Source organism: Schistocerca nitens, chromosome 7 (genome assembly GCF_023898315.1).
Source record: "Schistocerca nitens isolate TAMUIC-IGC-003100 chromosome 7, iqSchNite1.1, whole genome shotgun sequence".
In the NCBI taxonomy this organism is placed as follows: Eukaryota; Metazoa; Arthropoda; class Insecta; order Orthoptera; family Acrididae; genus Schistocerca; species Schistocerca nitens.
In genome coordinates this window covers 552,737,190-552,757,922 of record NC_064620.1, presented here as the reverse complement: position 1 = coordinate 552,757,922, position 20,733 = coordinate 552,737,190, and the positions used below count along the sequence as shown (strand labels likewise).

Genomic DNA, 20,733 nt, shown 5'->3' with positions numbered 1-20,733 from the left:
CTTTCTCATGCAGTTGAACTGGTAATTTACTGAATAAACAACACGCGCCTAGTCTTTGTTTATTAGGATCACGACAACGTATCCAATTTGAATTAGCTTGTAAATATTCTGGATACTAAGATGTGTCCAAAGTAGTTAGCAAAAATTCGTTGTCCGAAGAGTCTGTTAATATTTCAATATCACTGTCCGAAGATGATGAAGAACTGTCATCACTCGTACCTTCAGTGTCGATTAAGATGAGACGCAGCGAAAACGGCTCAGAGACGTGTAGCTTGACGTGCAGAATGCCCTCCGCTGACCGTGGAGACCGTACAGCGACTGTAAAGCTGCCCATTGTATCCGTCGTTAAATATTCAACTCAGCGGATGAACCTCTGATAACTTGCTACAGCAGCAGCAGCAGCAGCAGCAACCGCAATCGCTTCCGATGCGTGCGTGACTTATACTTATCTAGACTGCTGCCCTTTGTATACTCTCGTTACTATCATTTCGACTGGAACATATTTAATAACTTACGGTGATGCCATAGGAAGCCACCGACGTCTAAAGTAGTTCAGTAACCTCTGCAATAGCGTTATGACAGCACAGTAACCTTTCCCGAACGCAGCTATGCGTACGTTATGGCGTATCACCCCCCAGTGCTAGCCATGGCTTAAACAACATTACTCTTGAAACCTTCCCGTCTCCTCTATATCACTTTTGTTACGCAACCTTCCCTTTTACAATAACCTATGAAACCTTTCCTTTGGATATCTATATCTTGCTTAATAATAACAAATGAAATCTTCCCTTTGAAATTTATTCTCTTTCTCAATCTTCGCATACAAATTTAATTGCTGCTTATTAAAAGTGATTTTCTGATTATTTCGACGAAACATAGACTGTGTCGTCGTCGTGGCCCTCAGTCGTTACCTGCAATAACCCAAAACTGTTCCTTACCTTTTTTACTGTTACTGGATCGCCATCTGATTGCGACATGAATATATTTACTATGTTTTACTATACTCTGTTAACTGCTGGTGGGCTGTCACAATAAGTGGCTGTATTTATTTCCAAACCTGACGTTATTCTTTAATAGCAAAGCTGACGTTATTCTTTAATTAATTTGACTGAAGTTACGTAATTCATAGTTACACTTTTTCTTGACAACAATAAAATTTTTGCAAAGTTTTACGTTGATGATTTTTGGGATGGATTATAATCAGTAATGCAATATTGCTGGCAAAAATTAATTCTATTTTGAATGAAATGATTTTACAAACGTTCAAATGGGACTTACTTTTTACAATAATCTTACAACTAGCAATGCGCAAACATACCTTCAGTAGTCTTGAGTGTCTCAAAAAACTAATTCAATAATAGTATTTCTCTTATGATAATAGTTAGCTGATGTCTCTGTACATCTGTTTATAATCTCTTGTAAATCATAGCTGGTGGCTGGCAGGCACACTGCTCCTCTCAACCTCTCGCTTCAGACCTGCTACCGACTCGCTTCACTTCTCGCGTACTACTGACTTCCTATGAACGCTAAAGTGCGGTCTCTCTTGCCAACAATACTTTGGTGCAGACATTCCCTGCTACCACAATTATTCCAACATGACAAATATTAATTATTCCTACTTAATCCTATTAATAAAATATAAACATCTTTCATTAATTGTGGTTTCACAATAGACAATGGAAATATACACGTGTTACACTGTCTGCTATTCATTACCTGGTAAGGGAGACGCTTATGTCTGACACAAACAGAGTCATCTTAAAAGTGGCCACAAAAACCATTACGTGACCCTACTCTGTTGCCATGCATGATGTACCTACGCATGACTGAAAAAGTCAATTACAATTTTAATTTTTGTTACTGCGACATGTAAAAGGAATGGATCCTTTTAGATATGTGTCCTCATGACCGTGCAAGGGACTATTCATTTCCACGTTTTCGATGTTATCGTTGCCATCATGAATGGTCTCTTTCCGTCTTGCTAAAATGTGAAAATTCTATGTTCATGAATTTGAAACTGCCTCCTTTTTTCTGTCTTATAAACTGTAGCATTTAGATGGATCATGTCGCTATGTTTCGCTTTTGCAATCATACACACTCACTAGTTGGTGAGTGTGTATAGCAAATATCCTTCAACTTTCCCCACAGAAAGAAATCCGGGGACGTCAGATCCGGTGAACGTGCGGGCCATGGTATGGTGCTTCGACGACCAATCCACCTGTCATGAAATATGCTATTCAATACCGCTTCAACCGCACCCGTGCTATTTGACGGACATTCATCATGTTGGATGTACATCGCCATTCGGTCATGCAGTGAAACATCTTGTAGTAACATCGGTAGAACATTACGTAGGAAATCGGCATACATTGCACCATTTAGATTGCCATCGATAAAATGGGGGCCAATTATCCTTCCTCCCATAATGCCGCACCATATATTAATCCGCCAAGGTCGCTGATGTTCCACTTGTCGCAGCCATCGTGGATTTTCCGTTGCAAAATAGTTCATATTATGCCGGTTTACGTTCAGTAGACCGCGTTTCTTTGAAACTGTTTATCGATGATCTGTATTGTTTTTTCATTTAAAGTTACAGGCTGTGAGTGCAATATGTATGATTGCTCACCACTAACACCGAATGTTTTGTCCAACCCAGCGTCGCTGTGATAGTTAATGAAATCGGCAATAGCGTCATCGTCGTCGTTGCAGAATTTCGCTGAGAGTTCATCGAGAGATTCGGGAACTGGTTTAAAAATTCCTCGCAGTGTCTGCTCCTGCTTCAGATTCCCTAACCTCAGCAACCGTAACTTCTCGCGAACGGCCTTCTGTGCCTCGATGAGTTTATGCTTATTCGACATCTCGGTGTATGCTAATCGGACTTCTGTGTAGCGTGAGCTTTTGTATATCTGCCCTTGTTTTTCTTATGCTGCTCCCCCTTCTCGGTAACACCTATTTTCCCTTCGGTGAAGTCGCCTATTTTCTTTTCAATTGCGTTAACCTGTTCTTACAACGTCCCGTTATCAATAACAACTATTCCCCTTTCAGTTAAGCCATCTACTTTCTTCTCGGTTGCATTAACCCGATCATTCAGTGTATTGTTCAGTCTCAGAAGGGTTCGACAATACGTCTCTAGTTCCTTGCGTACGCCTCCAACTTTATGTTGGAGAGATTGAATTTTCGCGTCCATGTCCAAGGGAATGTTTTGTCTAAGCACACCTATCCTTTCAACCTGCGTTCGCGGCAGGTTATCCATGGTGATGCGTATCTGCAGTATCTGAGCCTCTAGATTCATTTTCAGCTATAGTTCAATTCTTTTATCTTGGCGGCTCGCCCATGCCTGCAGAGACGTGGGAGATTGCTGTGTTGCCAGTTGCAAACGACGCACGCGCCAAGAGAAGCAGCGCCATAGTATAGTATAGTTCGCAAACTTACGTTTAGCGGGGAGCGCGCAGTTTATGAAGTAAAGCCACCACGGCCGCATTAACTCTTTCGCTGCTACAGAGACGTGCTCCCCGCATTCCGCGCTGTGCGCGATTTTGTCATCACTGCACTGCTCGCCTGTGCAGAACATGATGTTCCGACTGCTTTAACACACTTATCATTCGATTTCACAAAAACTATGTGGCCCAAAAATTTGATTTTTACACATCTTCTTGACTGGTACCTTCCCCCCATAAATGACTTAATTTTGTTTCGATGTTCAACACAGTTATTGTGTAGCATTAAATGTAGTAAACTATTGCACGAAACAATTTGTGTTTGTCACAACGGACAGCAAATACTTGCCAAAACAGAGATCAGTCGACGAAAACATTGAATATGATGTTGCCAAAGCAGCGAAACAAAGAATTGCGTTAGACAATCAAGTAGCTCGGCAACGTACGAGCCGAAATTCTGCTCTAAATAATACTTTTAATACTGTCACAAAAGAATATATCTCAATCTGAATAGTAAAACAGCGACTGTGGAAGGGAAGATATACAAACAAAACAGATAACAAGAATATTGTATGTGTGCCTTTTCATTGTTTTTAATTGCTGTGAAAAGAAATATTGGAGGACAAAATTAGAAAAATAGAAAACTTATTACGATTATATTGAAGAGACAAAGCACTACAAATTTCGAAAAATTACATTCAAACGAATAAAATTCATGAAGTAAGACACTCTGATATTGTTTTTAAATAAAGAAGATATTAAGCACCGAACAAGGTTTGAATTCAGAACCTTTCGCTCAGCAGTCAGACACCTTAACCATTACGCTAACGTAGCTCGTCCCTCAATAGAACACCTGGAGGACTATAAAATATCACGCAAAATACCGACAAACACTGTTGGTTTGACTATGAATTACTCACGCTTCATCGAAGTACAATAGGAAACAAACAATTACAGCTGTTCTTTATTGCCAACAAGCGGTTTGTGAGAATGATACAAACACCTTTCCTTGCTATCGCCTGAAGTAGGAGGCTTATTGCTTGTTTGGATTAATTAATTAATAGAATATGAAGAATGCTTTTTCCAAACTTTCTGTAAAAGAAAGTCTGCTTTTGTTCAATTACTTTATTTATGACTGAACGTTTCTAAAACTGAAGACACTCGTCTGTGCTGTGCACTGCAGTCGAGCTCTGGCAACGTTGTTCCCTGTTCATTGGCTGACTGTGTTTTGTGATGTCAGATGCGCAGAACTAACCTAAACTCTGCCGCCGTCGTAAATGACGTGCACTATAAGTGAAAAGAAGAAATTTGATTCTTTAAGACGTTTTCCTCTAGTGCACCTATACCATATTTTTTCTTCCATCAGAGTCATGTTAATTGATTCTTCATTTCTTCTTCGTAGAAAAATTGTTACCTGATGCACCCTAACCGAAAACCACTTAGTAACAGATTTTCTGTTTTAAGTGATATGCTTCCAATGAATGGTATCCTCACAAATTTAACATTAACATGTAGCACAGACGATGATGAGTAGTTATTCAACTGTTTCTACACTTACTTTTAGTGTTAAATGCAAAGTTTAACATTTTGCCAATTAAACCAGGTTTCTAATTATTATACTGTGCGACAGCGTTAAAAACACATTGCAGTCACATTGTTCATACAGAAAAAATTAACTTTTTTTCGTTTTGCGTACCTATAAACGAAACTTCTGCACGTGCTTTAACTGTACTCTGAATGTTTCTTTCTCCCAGAAGTGGATTGTCAATTTCGCTTCTTACAAATGGTATCGTCTCTCTTTGTTGTTTTGTTTCTCTTCTATAAACAGGTTTTAATGTAAGAGATACAGGCCGTAAGCCCTGTTTTGATTCTGTGTCTTAGACATTGTATTCCTTGCATTTTTTTTATTTTTCTTGGTGTCAGACAATGTCCGTTACACCTGATACCATTATGTCACATAATGATGCGAGCTGAACATTTGTGTGACAATCTGTAAAACAAAATGTATTGCTTAGAACGAAGTTCTATAAAAACAATCGGCCAATTATGCAATAAAATTAGTCTCAAATGTACAGTAATCTGACTACGCTGTAACGATAAAAGGCGAAATATTTAATATACAATCCAATTTTTATATATATATATATATATATATATATATATATATATATATATAAGATAAAGAAGCGCTTTATATTTCAAAGTTGCCTTTTACGAAGACGGATGAAACGGCAGATACATTTGGCGACGGACCTATTCACGGGACTAGGAGCTACTCTAAGAGATAAATAATCCTTAATTTTTAAAACATTGTACAGTGTAACTGTTCTTAGGTGACTGTATTTATCATATTCTTTAGGGTATGTACAACATCCTCTTCAGTGATACAGAAACCACAGCGTTTTAATTTTAACAAATGTCCCTTTTTATCAGTATTTATGTGCGCAATTCTTAGACTGTATATAATAACAATTTCTTTTCTATCACAAGGTGTCACGTTTGATGTGGAAGGTGAATCTGCCCAACACTATGTGCCTTTGATTTTATGGTCCATGCCAACTAAATTTGTCACCTTCGCATACTGTCATCCCTGTTACTATTCGATTTTTTTAGATTGGTTTACTCATTTTCTATTATATCTAAAAATTCTAAAACTCTAACATTTGTTCTCTTGCAGCTCCACCTTGCAGTATACGCCACAGCTTGCGTTGGCGGTGTGTTGCTCTTACTGCTCTATTTGGTAAGTACGAAATAAACTGAATTTTACATTAAGCCGTTTGAGAGAGAAATATTGTGGTATAAACTGCAGTAAGCACGCCCACCGTTGCAGTATTTCAGACAGTCGTTTTTGCTCCACTTGTCTCGTTGTTTCCATTTCATATCACCCTGCTTTTGTTGGTGTTCCACTCACAGATACCGCAGAAGGAGTTCGACTCAATGCTTTGTACTGTGTGGTGAATGCCTTTCACTTCGCCGAGCTCAAGTACAATGGGACATGAAAATAGCCTGTTCGCTTCCTTTGATGCGCCGTCGAACTCTTAGTCTATTCATCAAGAAGTGTCGGAATAAATGGAGTCTGAGCAGTCACTGTCCTCTCAACAATTTCACGGGAAATGAAGCTGAATTACACAACGATACATCAAAAACATGAGCAAGGCAGTGGTATGGGACCGTGTTGTAGGAAAGGAATTGAATAATCACAAGGAAACATCATGTAGACTATTACAACACATAGAACGCTGTAGTTTAGCATAGCGCGCTACAGAGATACTGCTTTCAGACAGGCCCGATCTTTTAGAAATTGTCATCTAGAATACTGCGGTTATCGACCATGATGCTGTCACACTGACAACACACACACACACACACACACACTGGTCATATTGGACTCGAGGGTCCATTACAGCAGCAACGTACTTTCGCCATCTGTCCTTGTCTTGGGCTATTTCCCTCCATTCACCTTCAGTACCTAGGTTCCTCAAATCAGCCTTCACATTGTCCTCCCATCTACGCCTCGGTCTCCCCACAGGACGTTTTCCCTCTAGGTGCCCTACCAGTACTCTGCGCGCTGCCCTGCCCTCATCCATTAGAGCTACGTCACCCGCCCATCGCAGCCTTCGTGATTTAATAATACTGATTATGTCAGGGCTTGAATAGAGTTCGTGAAAGTCTTCGTTATGCAGTTTTTGCCACTCTCCGCTAATGTCATTCCTTTTTACTACGAAAATTTTCCTAAAAATTTTGTTTTCAAATACTCGAAACGGATTTTCATTTTGCACAGTGAGAGACCAAGTCTCACACCCATACAGCATAACTGGTAGAATAATAGTTTTGTATATTCTAATCTTTAAATTCCTAGACAATATCCGTGATGAAAGTAATCTATTCAGTGAGAAGTAGCACGCATTTCCCGCCCGTAATCTCTACTTCATTTCGGATTCAATCTTATTTCTCGAAGTGATGTCCACGCCTAGATACTTAAATGTGTTCACTTTTCCAAACTGCATGTCTGCAACTCTTATTTCCTGATCTACTTCTGTTGGCATTCTAGTAGTAATCAGGATTTAGTTTTCTCTTCACTTATCCCTAGACCTACATCTTTACTAGCCTTGATTAACGCATTCGCATTTGCTGTTACAGATACTTCCCTACCGCTAATGATGTTTAGATCATCTGCATACCCTAATATCTTAATATTTTCATTTAACTCCACACCCTCTGAATTATATGCTGCCATTCGTACAATATATTCTAGGTCTAAATTAATGAGTAGCGGAGACAGGGCATCTCCCTGCTTAAGTTCCTTCTTTATTACAAATTTTTCTGACTCCAATTTCCCCACGCGTACTCTACCTTTTGTGTTTTCCAAACTCGCTTCTATAAGTCTAACATACTTCTTTGGTATTCCAAGTTCCAAAAGAATTCTGTACAATTTTGATTGCAATACTGAATCATATGCTTTTGTAAAATGTATGAAAAGATTATGAACTGGTTTATTGTATTCCCATTTCTTTTCCAAAATTTGACGCAGGGTGAATATTTGGTCTATAGTTGATCTGTTCCTCCGAAAGCCAGCTTGGTAATTCCCCACAATTTCATCTGCATATGGTGTAAGCCTGCTTAGCAGAATATTCGAGAAAATTTTGGAACATACTGATAATAGCGATATCCCTCTATAATTACCACAATCCATTTTGTCGCCCTTCTTAAAAATTGGGATCAGAATCGACTCCTGCCACTCTTCAGGTATCATCTCTGAGTTCCATACTTTACTTATCACTTTGTGAACTTCTTCCACCAACTTCTGTCCCCCATTGTTAACTAATTCTGCAGTTATGCACTCTGATACTGGTGCTTTATGGTTTTTCACTTTGTTGATTGCATCTCTTACTTCCTTTAACGTCGGCTCAGGTATCTGGGGTTCTGCTGTATGTATTTCGTGCGCCTGCTCATTTCCTGCTTCCTGGTGTACATTTAATAGATGCTCAAAATACGCCCTCCATTTACTTAATATAGCACTGGGGTCTGTCAGTATTCCCCCGGCATCCCCTCGAAGTGTACTTGTCCTAGCCTTGCACCCCTTCCTATACCCATTTATGTCACACTGACAAAGGGCACCAAATTCAAAAATCTCTTCAAACAGCAAGGGGGAGTATTTGTGTTTAATGCGAGGGCATGCTGAAGTAACGGCTCCAAATTTTTTGTGTGAAAATTCTGAAAACTTTTTAAATAAACGTTACTATCATTGTACGTTTTTATTCCTCATGTCTGCATATTTTCAGCCCTCTGCCGCTAGAGGGCTCCGAATTATACCGTCTAAGATGGCGATGTGTAACTTAACTATGTCGGCGAGTGAAAAACAGCGTGCTGTGATGGAGTTTCGAATTCGAATTCGAAGAGTTCGTCCACGCGTGAAGCACCGTCTCTTTCAGCATGACAATCTCAGGCCACACACGAGCAACAATGCGCCGGCTTGGGTTGACTGTTATCGTCGTCCTTCACACAGTCTCGGCTTGTCCCCCTCCAATTTTCATCTGTTTTTGTCTACCCCCCCCCCACCCCCCCAACCTCAAATTTCTCTTCCCTTCATATACGGCGCGAGGGAATACCTGTGGTTATAGTTGTATGTGTAAATAAACAATTGAAAGAAAAACAGACCTCGGTCACAATTTTTAACGAATTAACCGGGTTTCAACACTGATAGAAGTATCTTCCTCAGCATTTAAATCAAAGAATGATCCTTATAGTATAACATGGCCTCAGAATTATGACTAAAAAGTGTACGGAATTATCGTGAAAGACTGGTAGTAATATATGTCATTTATAAAATAATAAATAGGCCAAAAGGGCATTAGTCACAAAGATATTTAAGATAAAGAAAACTGTGATGGCGAGTCACTAAGGGCTGCACGTTACTTGCGTGATGCAAGCTGCAAAACGGACAGAGGTGCCCGCGTTAACAAATGCGGCCGGTTGAACATGGCACTGCAACGAGCGCGCCATCTAGTAGCCGTAGATATAATTAGGTTACTTCACATTGAAATATAGGCAGAAATGATTATTAATAAACAGTATTTGGTACATAATGGAAAGCAATGTTTCTTTGATAGTAGCATACAACATAACATATCATACGTTTTTAGTCATAATTCTGTGACCATGTTATTGAATATAGACCATTCTTTGATTTAAATTGTGAGGAAGACACTCCTAGCAGTGTTGAAACCCGGTTAATTAGTTAAAAATAGAGACCGAGGGCTGTTTTTCTTTCAATTGTAGCTATTCACGGTCTCTGAACGTGCAGCCGTGTACAAAATTTTGTGTAAATAAACCTCCTTCATCTAAGCTCTGCTCTCTCAGATTTTCTCATAGTTGAGACCATGGCGATAACCCTGATTGCTACACACCTGATGAAGGAAAGACATAGGAAAACTAATGCAGGGGAAGGACAGCTTGTACATCTGTAAGAACAGCTTCGCGTGAAGACCACAAAAATTTAAAAAGCCCACTACTGGTGACAGATTCGTCAAAAAATCATAGTAAGCTCTGGGACAATTTCAGAGTAATGAACGGATACAGAACTTCTTTCTAGTCTCTGGCAGATCCTTATGAGACTGAATAACGGTAAAATATCAGATTCTGCATTTTTAAGTTCTGTAATACACACATGCGGAAAAGGACTCGTATTCAAGACGCCTGAGCTGCCAAATATAAAGTAGGGCAGTGCGTTCTACTTTGGAAAATTTTTCAGGGTTTCGCCTCTGTCTAGCCCTGTAATATACACTGAGGTCACAAAAGTCATAGACTACCTCCCACTATTGTGTCAAATCTCCTTTTGCCTGCCGTAGTACAGCAACTCGACGTGGCATGGACTCAACATGTCGTCGGAAGCCGCTGCATAAATATTGAGCCATGCTGCCTCTATAGTCATCCATAATTGCAAAAGTGTTGCCGGAGCAAAATGTTGTGCACGAAATCACCTCTCGATTACGTCCCATAGATGTTCGATGGGATTCATGTCGGACAGGCGGGTGAGAGCAGTATTATGACCATGCGCTTGCATGGGTCCTGTGGTAGCAATCGAAGACACGCTGACGGCTGCGAGCCACCAGCATGCCTTCATGCTTGACGTCTTCCCCAAAGGCGATGACATCTTCCAGCAGTATGATTGTCCGTGTCCCGGAGCCAGAACGGTGCTACAGTGGTTCGAGGTGCATTATACACTACTGGCCATTAAAATTGCTACACCAGGCAGAAGTGCAAACGATAAACGGGTATTCATTGGACAAATATATTATACTAGAACTGACATGTGATTACATTTTCACGCAGTGTGGGTGCATGGATCCTGGGAAATCAGTACCCAGAACAACCACCTCTGGCCGTAATAACGGCCTTGATACGCTTGGGCATTGAGTCAGAGCTTGGATGGCGTGTACCGGTACAGCTGCCCATGCAGCTTCAACGCGATACCACAGTTCATCAAGAGTAGTGACTGGCGTATTGTGACGAGCCAGTTGCAAGGCCACCATTGACCAGACGTTTCCAGTTGGTGAGAGATCTGGAGAATGTGCTGGCCAGGGCAGCAATCGAACATTTTCTGTATCCAGAAAGGCCCGTACAGGACCTGCAACATGCGGTCGTGCGTTATCCTGCTGAAATGTAGGGTTTCGCAGGGATCGAATGAAGTGTGGAGCCACGGGTCATAACACATCTGAAATGTAACGTCGACTGCTCAAAGTGCCGTCAATGCGAACAAGAGGTAACCGATACGTGTAACCAGTGGAACCCCATACCATCACGCCGGGTCATACGCGAGTATGGCGACGATGAATACACGCTTCCAATGTGCGTTCACCGCGATGTTGCCAAACACGGATGCGACCATCATGATGCTGTAAACAGAACCTGGATTCATCCGAAAAAATGACGTTTTGCCATTCGTGCACCTAGGTTCGTCGTCGAGTACACCATCGCAGGCACTTTTGTCTGTGATGCAGCATCAAGGGTAACCGCAGCTATGGTCTCCGAGCTGATAGTCCATGCTGCTCCAAACGTCGTCGAACTGTTCGTGCACATGGTTGCTGTCTTGCAAACGTCCCCATCTGTTGTCTCTGGGATCGAGAAGTGGCTGCTCGATCCGTTACAGCTATGCGGATAAGTTGCGTGTCATCTCGACGGCTAGTGATACGAGGCCGTTGGGATACAGCACGGCGTTCCGTATTACCCTCCTGAACCCACCGATTCCATATTCTCCTAACAGTCATTGGATCTCGACCTACGCAAGCAGCAATGTCGCGATACGATAAACCGCAATCGCGATAGGCTACATAAACCGCAATCGCGATAGGCTACAATCCGACCTTTATCAAAGTCGGAAGCGTGATGGTACGCATTTCTCCTCCTTACACGAGGCATCACAACAACGTTTCACCAGGCAACGCCGGTCAACTGCTTTTTGTGTATAAGAAATCGGTTGGTAACTTTCCTCATGTCAGCACGTTGTAGGTGTCGCCACCGGCGCCAACGTTGTGTGAATGCTCTGAAAAGCTAATCATTAGCATATCACAGCATCTTCTTCCTGTCGGTTAAATTTCGCGTCTGTAGCACGTCCTCTTCGTGGTGTAGCAATTTTAATGGCCAGTAGTGTAGTTAAATCACGTTCACTTCGCGGTGACCACATTCGCCTGATGTAAATTCCATGGAACCCATCTGGTTCGCTATCGGGAGTCATCACTGCCTACGTATATCAGCGGCCAACTATTTATGAGAATTACATGACCTGTGCGTAGACATCTGATACCACATATCTCCACAAACCTACCAACAAACTGCCCCATCCCTGATTCGGACAATCAGTGATATATTTCGTTCCACAGACGGACACACAAGCTATTAAGCGGGTAGTCATAATGCTTTGATTCATCAGTGTAATGTGTTAAATGTTGTTATAGAAATCAATTGCTTTTCAGTTGAGCGAAACAGGATACCTGGGATTATTGCAGCTCTTGGAACAGGATCCAGTCTAGGTAAAAATGATCAAGGATAAAATATGGCTGCTCACACAAAGTTTAAGGGGCTCCGGAATACCCTATACTTGCAATGTTAAAACAACGCTTATAAATTACATCTTTCCTCACAAAGTATTTGAGGTAGGAAGTTGAACTTTTTACAGATTATTTATTGGAATATGGGCTACAACTTAACACAGGGATTTTACAAAATTTTAGTTCAGTTATTAAAGATGATTTTTTTTCAATTGTAATGAAATTTCACAACATTTTTTTGCAATTTTTCATTTATATATTCAAAAATATACAGTTTTTTGGAAAAAGGCTGTGTTAAATTATGCAGAACGTACTGTGTAACATTTACTGAAAGTTTGAAACAAATATGTTTTGAAGATCCTTAGAAAACATGTAATTAGTATGAGAAAATAAAAGTTTTGGGAATCGAGCGACAAAGATTGGATTAACTTTTTAGTGCATTCCAGGTCCATAGGATGGATTATCTTCATCCTCTGCAACCTCCTCCTCCAGCTTCCTCTTGTTCCTCCTCCTGTTTACTCTTGCTTGTATTTCTAGACTCTTTACAGCCCTGTCTGCAGCCCGAAGGCGTTCCTTGTCTAAATCAAGCATCGCTCGTTGTTGTGTTCGTAGATTTTGCTACCATTTACTTCAGTTGCAGTTCCTGCAACACTGTTCCAAAAGGTGGTCATGTATGAACACTTATCACATTTCAGTTGTATTTCACTAGCAAGTCCTACGTGTTTTATTATGGAGAGTTCCAGACCAACTTCACTACAATGAATACATCTTACACAGTTTGAAAAAATTCCTTTGAGAACCGACATATCAAATATTTCATTCACATCCGATTCGCCCATAAAACATTCATAGTTTTCACTCATTGAACCAAGCTTCTTCTGTGAAGTATTTTCTTTCCCACTTTGACTGCTATGGGCAGGTGTACTTGAGAGGTTAGGTTCACTCACTTGGTTATCGTCTTTTTTGTTTACAGTAATAACACATAGCTTTGGCTTTCCAACATTTCTCCTTTTCTTAAAAGACTTCAGAGGATTTCTAATAACTTTACTTTTACTCATTATTATACTTCAACAAAACAGAGACTCAAGAAACAGAATTAATTACGAATATTTTCGAGATAACGACAGAGTAAATAAACATGAAACAATCGACAATCACACCAGCGATATATATTGAACCATCACAGGTTAGCCACAATACATACTTTATGTCACATCACTAAAATGTACCTGATGAACACGGACGTTAATAATAACACCATTTGACAGCAGTTTAACAGCGCCACAGTGGGTCACGCCCATGTAGAACACATTTCAAAAAAAATTTAAAAATAGTTGGTCTTCGGAATTGAATAAATTATATATCTATTAAAAGGTAATAGTCTGCAGATTCAGAAAACGCAAAAAAGTAAAAATTGAACTTCTCATGATTTTGAGCCTTTCCGGAGCCCCTTAAAGAACACAAACTTATTATTGGATAAGAAATCACATGACTGGTCCAAGCAGTACTCATCTAATTATTTGAGGCGAATGTGATGGTTGTGCCGACATCCTGTGGCTACTCAAAAAGCCCGAAAAGGCATCAATGGCTCTTGCTCTTAAAATTCTCTTCTTAGTGCCGGATAATCGTAGTACAGAACTAACCAATGTATGCCATCAATAATGAGGAAAATTTGTTTCACATCTGCGGCTATATTAATAATCTTACCACTCTTTGTACCTAGCTCAGCAGACAATATGAAACACTTTGCATGACAGCTACCGACTAACACTTTCAACAAAGAAGCCTTGCAGTGCGACCACCAACGCCACCTTCCTGTTCCCGCCAAACCAGTTTACTTGCGGGGGATTTCCCTCCATGTTTTACAGTCCTATGTTTTCTATGTATGAACCAGAGCTACAAGAAAAGCTTTAACATTTCCATTCTCTTACAGAACATTACTTTTAAAATTACACACACATATTAATTATTGTGACATAAATCGACATAAATAGTGAATAAAACATTTATATAGAGTAACTAAACGAACACTGTTTTTGGCCTTGTTTCACAGTTTTATTATTAATGTTATTGTACAACCTAGGTTTCGGATTATAAGCCCATTTTCAAGTACATTACTGATTCCTAAAGATGATAAAGCACAGATAAACATGATGACAGGACAAAGATAATCATCTCAACTGCTATCGATCCATAGCGTAATGTGCAATTACGTCAATGACCCTTTTTAACAAATTACATACATTGTTACACATTCAGCAGCTACACTACAATGACCGGACTAAACTTATGCATCGCCAATAACTTTTTAACTCCGATGGACTGGAGCCCAAAGTTTGACTTCTATCCCGGGGTTGTGATCTCATCTAAAAGAGGTGAATAATTGAATTGAATATGTCCCAAGAAGGCTTTGACCAGGAGTTTAACACAACTAAAACAATAGCCACAAATAATGAATTTGACCCCTACACCATTGATATAATTTTAGGCAAAAAGATGAAGAAGCAAGCTAGGTCCCTTCTGTCCCCAATGAAAAACACAGACTAACTGGAAAAGCAATGGTGCAGATTACCTTTTACAGGGAAAACATCAAATAGCGTAAGTAACATCTTGAAGACGAAGGGTTCCTCCGCGTTTTTCTATGTCCCTCAGACAACAGGTAGTTTCTTGTTCAATGCAAAATACAAACAATCAGCTATCACAAAAAATTGGGTTTATAAAATCAAATGCCATGAGTGTCAGTCTTGCTACACCGCACAGACACGGAGGTGAATCTATACCAGGCCTAAAGAACACCACAAAACTGGAAATTGAAGAAGCCTGATTCAACCACTGCAGAACATTGGCTGAACAATAACCACAAATACACAATAGATGTACAAGTCCTACACACAGAGCAAAAGGGGGCCAAACTCAACCAATTAAAAATTTTAGAAATTAAAAGGCAGACGTGTATACCCTCACACCTGTTATTAAACGAGAAAACCCAGTTCAATTTCATTGATGACAGATTGTAATTTCCCTTGGCATTTCTTCACTTCTTCTTCCCTACCTTCTTCTTACTATGAATTCCTACTGTCATCATATGCCCTCTAGGTATTTTAAATCGACCTAACATAAGCCTATCATTACAACAGGTGTATGCTGTTATTCCATTTTCAGTCCTCTTTAATCTCTTTGGCAATTTCTGCTTGAGTTCTTATATTTTGTTTCATAACACTGTATAATGCATCATTTTGTGCCATTTTGAGAGCCGAAAATTTCTTAATAATAACCACAAACTGTTTGTTCTATTAATTTTGCGATTTCTACAGATTAAACAAATTAATTATGTCACACAAATAACTGCAAAAACCTAGATATGAGCCAAATATCGTCACTGTGCCACTATGCTCCGAATGCATTATGCCACATTTCCTGACATTTAGATTCTGCTCTTCTCCACTTCATGAAATGAATTGCCTTTACTACATCTGCAATGCCACGGATGATGCGCCGCACTTTTCATCCGTATTTTTTGAGGGTTTTCCCTTATATTAAGCGATAAAAAAACGTTAATCGTTTTACTACATTCACCTTTACTAGTGTTATTTTCTTTTATGAGCTCATCTGTACACTCTGTAATGTGAGTGAACCTCGCATAACATGGCAGATAATTCAGATTTCAGCTCTTTTGTTGGACAAACACTTCTTTTTAAATCTGGCAATAGAACTACACTAGTATTACCCTCACTGATAATAGGCTTCAACTCAAAAGACAACTCAGATTTTCTGTGAAACTAAAAACATTGGTTTGAAATCTTCTCCCTAACAGCACACACAACCAAACTGCAACATAGACCCATTACACTTGAACACTGTTTCATTGCAACCAAGTCCATCACTGCTTGGAGCTTAGTCAGAAAATCAACCGTTAAAATCGCATTGGTCGCCAACCTTGGTAGATTCTCAAAACTCTCAGGAAACGCATTACTGTGACAAATACATTCAATACTCACTTGTGTTTTTCCTTCCACGCATTTTCAATATTTTTTTCCTTTCACCTTAATTGACTGTAAAGAAAGAATAGGCCATGAATCTGTTCCTTCACACTTCTGAAATGCTAACTCTTTCACTCTTTCCCATGTACAGTACACAAGACAAAATAATTCCATCTATTTCAAGCACTGGAATCACCAAAGAATTTGCATTTTCCCGTCTCTCCCTAAGCAGAACATCCATCACTTCTTCATAATTCAACATGTTCACTTATTAATATCTAATGTTTGTCATATTTGCAGCAGCCAAGTTGTTTTCTGGCAGTAATTATCAAACACGTGGTTGCAGGTTCCTTGCATACATGTTGTTCCTGAAATCAGCTCATCGATACTCTACAATGCATCACTACTCTGATATTCCAACTCAGTCAAATGAAAAAGCGACAGGTGGAAAAATGGAAGTAACTTGTTTATTATTTCAAAAGTAGCTATTAATAGATAGATGCTCACTGCTTCCATGGAAAAATGTTTTCATTTGCCTGCAGAGTCACGATTTAGCCAGCAGTGGACCTCTTCATGTAAAGCTAATCGATGGAAAAGAATATCTTTCTTCAGGGATCTGAAAACATGAACTCATGTGGGGAGAGATCACAGCTGTATGGATGATTTGTAAGGGTTCCCAGTAAAACTTTTGCAGTATAATCAAAAATACCTTGGCAAAAAGTGGGTGGTACTAAGCATGAACACAGCAGGTTCACTTGCCAAATAAACACACTCACAGGCCAAGATGGTAGGAGTGAAGAATGAAAGTGCTCCGACCAAGCTTTTGGATGAATGCTATTTGATATATTTCTGAACACCTGAAATTTTGTAACTGATAAGAAATTCCAGTTCCAAAGAAAGCAGGTGCTGACAGATCTGAATATACCGACATATTAGTTTAATAAGTCATGGCTGCAGACTATTAATACGAATTCTTCGTAGAAGAAAGGAAAAACTGGCAGGAGCCAACCTCAGGAAACGTCACTTTGGATTCTGGAGAACTGCTGGAACACGCAATGCAGTACTAACTCTACGTTTCCTCTTACAAAATAGGTCAAGGAAAGGGAAACATACGTTTAAAATATTTGTAGACTTAAAGAAAGCATATGACAATGTTGACTGGAATACCCTTTTTAGAGCTCTGAAGGTAGCAGGGGTAAATAACAGAGAGCGAAAGGCAATTTACAACTTGTACAGAAACTAGGCGGCATTGATAAGAGTCGAGAAGCATGTCAGAGAAACACTAGTTGAGAAGGGAGTGGGACAGAGTTGTAGCCTATCCCTGTTGTCATTCAGTCTGTACACTGAGCAATCACTAAAGGGAACCAAAGTAAAATTTTGAGTAGGAATGGAAATTAAAGAATGATGAAATAAAATCTTTGAGATTTGCCGATGACATTGTGATTGTGTCAGGGACACCAATGGACGTGGAAGAGCAGTTGAATGGAATGGACAGTGTCTTGATAGAAGGATATAAGAAGAACATCAACAAAAGCAAAAAAAGAATAATGGAATGTAGTCAAATTAAATCAGGTGATACTGAGGAAATTAGATTAAAATAGTAGAAGAGATTTTGAACTTGGGCAGGGAAAAAATCTTTGAGTGCCAAAGAAAAAAGGATATGATATGTGTACTGACAGTGGCAAGAAAAGCATTCCTGAAGAACAGAAACTTGTTAACACCGAATATAGATACAAGTGATAGCTAGTCCACTCTGAGGGTATTTATCTGGAGTGTAGCAGAGTGTGGAAGTGAAACATGGCCGATAAACTGTTTAGACAGCAAGACAAATGAATTGTTGTGCTACAGAAGATTGTTCAGGGTTTCATGGGTAGCTGAACAGAACTGGGGAGGCAAGAAATTTGTGGAACAACTCGACTAAAAGAAGGTATCAGTTCACAGGACATAGTCTGAGCCATCAAGGGATCACCAATTCAGTATTGGAAATGAATTGGAGGAGGTCTAACAATCGTAGAGAGAGACCAAAAGATGAAGACAGTAAGTAGATTCAGAAATATGTAAGTTTCAGTAGTTATTCATAGATGAATAGGCCTGCACAGGATAGAGCAGCTTGGAGAGCTGCAACAAATCAGTTTTTTGACTAATGACCACAATAAAAAACTGAAAACTGATTAGATTTTTTCTTGGAGAGGGTCTGCTTGAGCAGAACACTATTTTTAGTTTTCTTCTTACTCCCTAGATATGTATCGATGAAGTTTCCGCGTCGTCATTAGGTTTTCTGTTATCTTCTATTAAAAAGGAAAAATGCTTTTTACTACTTGTACACTTATAAATTTGTGTTTTTAAGACAGTATGTACTTATTTGATAAACAGTCAAAATTTTGATTATATAATTTATTACCACATGCTGTGCATTTCCTCAATTATTTAATGCAGTTATTTTGTTTCACAGTCTGTCATCTGCAACCGTATAGAACTTAATGTGGAACAGTTATTTACTTCGAAAATTTTCGACTGGCCGTGTTATGCCTACAATTAGCTAATATTATGTGAAACATTTGTTGTGTGTGTGTGTGTGTGTGTGTGTGTGTGTGTGTGTGAGAGAGAGAGAGAGAGAGAGAGAGAGAGAGAGAGAGAGAGAGAGAGAGACTGGAAGTGGGGTTTTGGGTTTTTAGTGATTGGTGTTGTCTGATAGTTCTTTGAGGGCAGAGAATAGAGTTCCATTGCAGAAAACTATGTTATCACTAATTGCATTCCTTCAATTATGGCTTTTTGTTATCATTGTTTATGGGGGAGGGGCAGTTGCGGCATTTAACAATTTTCTATTTCGTGTTTATTTTCCGTGGGCGGTGTTTCATGTCCATAAGGTATTCCGCAAAAGTGGAATGACAGCTGTTACTTTTTAATGCTATTCTGTATTCTTTGTATCAGGTATTAAAGTTTCTGCTTGACTGTCCTATATATTTTGAACATGGCTGTGATCAGCAACCTTAATTAATTACAATATCACAAATTTCCATCCAAATGGTTTCAAATTCCTTACCTAGTTTTCAACGCCAACTAGGGGCGCCTTCTTCAGAAGAAACTGTTACCTTACATTTGGTTAAAAGGCAATTTGAGCGACATCGCTCTAGTCAAAACATTAAAACCACAATTAAAACATTTTTCACCTGAATATATAACAGGCATAGTCAAACTTTTAAAACAATATATAAATATGCCACTAAGGGCACTAAAGTGGTATAGGACTCCCTAGATGCATAGTACACGTGTTACAGCAGAAATGAAGAGCCCATCCCTTCTCCTGGTCACCGACCTTGCTTCTAAAGTACAGTTCACGAGCTTTGCAGACAACAGGCGTGAGCTTCCTCTTGTGTGTAGTAAATACGGACTCGCCACAAATGTAACAGAAATTGTCACTATAGTTAACACACGAGGGTGGCATTTTATTGCAAACCTAATCACTAGATCACGGGCTAAGATGCAAACCTCACATGAAAAAATCAGTTTTATTTATATAGTATCAAAGAACATTGAGGTTTCATTATAAGAGTAACTAAGGTAACGTAACAAGATATCTCAGAAATTACAAGCAGTTATTGATGTTTTTGGTAGTTTTTAAATCAACATAACAAATTTAGTGAATAGCTGTTACCTCCATTTAGGAACCAGATCCATTGCTGATCGGTGTTATTAGAGTTATTTTGCGTCCCGTTTTGAAAAATTACATTCCGAGAAAAAATGTATTTGAAGTTTTTAAATGTGTTATAGGAATGAACAAATGAAAGAATTCTACTTTTAGAAAACTCTTATCATTAACCTGCTGTCCCAGGACCGGCTTGTCAAACTGTTGCCGTTGTTGTCGAGATCACATCCACTTGTTTATCGTAGAACGATTGAAATATAGGTCGTGCCAATTTCATGAACTCACTAAACCTTACAGTTCAGTTTAGCCCTACTCCAAGTAATAATCACACAGCTCAATCCGCAATTCACTTAAAAATCCTGGTGAGTTTCTTTCAATTTATTAGGGAAGACAGTGACTCGTTCCGAATTGCTATCAACTTCATATCTATTCTTTACACACCTTGATGACATATTACTTCGACGCCGCGCTAGATAAGATGTTTTCGTACCTTTTCGGACGGAGTACAATTTCTTACAACTCTTTGTTAATTGAAAGACACAACGATGTACAAGTAAACTATCAAAAGCCAATACTACACATAAAAATTAATATTCGAAGAGAAAGAACTGATTCTTTCGTAC

General features: G+C 39.3%; 1 protein-coding gene across 2 annotated transcripts in view; it reads left to right on the top strand.

Moving 5' to 3' along the window:
* Positions 1-20,733, top strand: part of LOC126194911 (synaptotagmin 1) — a 1,052,777-nt gene that overhangs the window by 298,412 nt on the left and 733,632 nt on the right. For both annotated transcript variants that reach the window (XM_049933273.1, XM_049933272.1), the window contains exon 2: positions 6,115-6,177. The gene's annotated coding sequence lies outside the window, so the exon portion shown is untranslated. The remainder of the gene's footprint in view (positions 1-6,114; positions 6,178-20,733) is intronic.